The sequence below is a fragment of the Magallana gigas genome, chromosome 3 (assembly GCF_963853765.1).
Source record: "Magallana gigas chromosome 3, xbMagGiga1.1, whole genome shotgun sequence".
Classification (NCBI taxonomy): Eukaryota; Metazoa; Mollusca; class Bivalvia; order Ostreida; family Ostreidae; genus Magallana; species Magallana gigas.
This window is the reverse complement of record NC_088855.1, coordinates 48,341,049-48,343,548: the sequence shown is the minus strand read 5'-3', so window position 1 is coordinate 48,343,548 and position 2,500 is coordinate 48,341,049. Positions and strand designations below refer to the sequence as shown.

At 37.8% G+C, this 2,500-nt stretch overlaps 1 protein-coding gene across 1 annotated transcript in view; it reads right to left on the bottom strand.

Moving 5' to 3' along the window:
* LOC105329406 (ras-responsive element-binding protein 1) overlaps nt 1-2,500 on the bottom strand; it is a 32,937-nt gene that overhangs the window by 28,640 nt on the left and 1,797 nt on the right. The gene's annotated exons all lie outside the window — the stretch shown is intronic.

Below are 2,500 nucleotides of genomic sequence, written 5' to 3'. Positions count from 1 at the left end.
ATAAGAAAATGGACTCCTTTGTTGCTGTTCAAATAAAAACCGCTGTATCGAATTTTATTGTATCCTTCTATTTTTTCTTTCTGAATTAACTGACGCCTTCAAATGGCGTCCCTGCCTAAACACGCTCGCTATTCTGCATCCGATTTTCTAAAGTTTAAGTAAAGCAAACAGCGCCCTTCTTCATTTAATCATGAACGAGTTGACAAAATAACGGAACGTATCATTCCATCAGAATCAAACGCGCCGTATCCACGGCTACAAAAGACAAAAGAGCACTGCCCCTGACGGACAATTATTTAAACATCGCTCCCTCTTTTCCAATCTCTGCGACAATTTACGCTTTGAACAATAGATGAGTATATACAAACAGCAAAGAGGAAAGTTTTTCTGGGAATACAATGGTTGTTTTGATTGTGATAATGTGAAGACGTTATCAATTTAAAGTTACAAGTCAGAATTTTCAAAGTCACTTCAGAAAAGACGCTATATCAATAATCCAGACTTCGATTTCAAAGACATCCAAAGACTTTAAATCAACGATGCAAAATTTAAAATAAATGATAAAGATAAAAAGATGTTTTAAACGGGACCAAATTTCGAAGTTTCGTTATTAACAGAAAAGGGAAATGGAATGTATCAATTTCTTTTGGAAACTGACCAAACATAATGGAACAATGGCCACTCTAAGAACACAATGCATCCATCCCCTCTCTTGAGCTGCACCTCGGGGTTTTAATTAGTACTTCCCCTGATACAAATATTAAGGTGCTTTAAACGCTATCCGTAATTCACCACTTCGTGTTTGTTCAGGCATTTGATAATGTAAATTGCTAACTTCAATTTGGAGAACAGTAGCCGATTTAATATCGGAGGCTTTTGTATTCAGAAACGGGTATCAAGAAGGATTACCTAAATACCATAGACAAAAAAGTTACATGTATTAGGCCAGCCTGGCGATTTTGCAAAGTATTTGTAAATGCTTCAGAGCTATATCGAAAATACGGGGCCAAATTAAATGTCTCACTCTCCAAAAACTATGACTTCTTATCCAAACATCTTTTTGTCAGCGAATTTTAAGGCGCTCAAGTCATTTTCAAAATATTTGTCATAAGAACTATTCAGAGGACCCGGTGATGTAAAGGATGAACTCGGCATTTCCACCTCCGGCTAAAAATCTACATTCAGCGGTCCATACACGTTTTGGAACCGAAATTGATGCATTAGATGTCAAAATTTTGTTAACATTAATGACTTTTTGTGATGTTTTCTCCACAATGATATTTATTCATGACTGTCTTTTAAGGTGTTACATTATCTTATCATCCAGACAGTTGTCTTGAATATTCAAATTATCATTATCGTCTGTACTAGGGATGATGCGACCATATACAGATAAGCGATCCGGTGGCGCGAACTTGCTTCTGAGAACGCGCCATCTGTAGACCTCGTGAGATGCCTCGCAGACGACAAGATTCCTTATCAACGGGCTGCGTGGAAAGAAATTCAGGAAAAAAATCTAAATTTGTCATATCGATGTCTTTATTTCTGCATTAATTATGCAATCGTTAAAATATGAAAACTCAAAGATATGAAAAAATGCATATTATTTTACATTGCTTGTACATATGTATATTCGATTTTTAAGCTAGGAGATGCTGAGCGGGGGTAAAGGTGCCGAGTTCATGAGAATGGACATATTTAATTGCCTGATCCATTGATACGGGTATGCAAACACCAGTGAGATGTTCTGAATCAAATTTAATCCATTGTGCATACAGAGACACAGGCCAGCATATACACAGACCAGTGTCAACATTATCCCATGTTGTTTAACAAACGCTTCTCCGATGTTCCCTTGCCATGATGAAAGCCAACTCAAACCTCCCGTTTCAAGTAGAAACTACAATATTTACAGCAATATAAAAAGATTTTAAATTCTTAGAACAAGGAACAAGAAAAAAATCGACAGTGATTTTAAAAGATGTAAATCATTTTTATTGGCCACCGCGATCTTTGGCCGTTTTTCTTCCTAAGAAACATCTATAAACCTATACTGATTGAACATCCTTATAAAACCATAAAAGGACAAAAGTACCCGAGTTTAATCTTCTCTCAATACCCTCCATTACTGGCGATAAAACTCGATAAGATCGCCATGGTGAGGACGAGAGATGTTGCGGGTTCGTGCAGACGACTATCTCGGCTGCCAGAAACTGGAGGTACCCGCTTGATAAACAGTATACCCTTCTCCCCGTTCATTGTGTTGTGGCGGCGTTATCTTGCCTCCTTCAGTGGGCTTTTACAACGAGTACGTGTAGCTCTCCCTCCATAAATCTTTCTAGAAGAGTAAACATCAGTCTGTTCATCAACTTGAGATGCTGGTGTGTCCAAGTACAGTTGAAACGTCTGTGTACGCCTTTACCTACCATCCTTGGAAACGGCCGATATTCACTCAGAGATTTACAAACGAAGTCAATAGAATCAATTTCCTGATAATTTC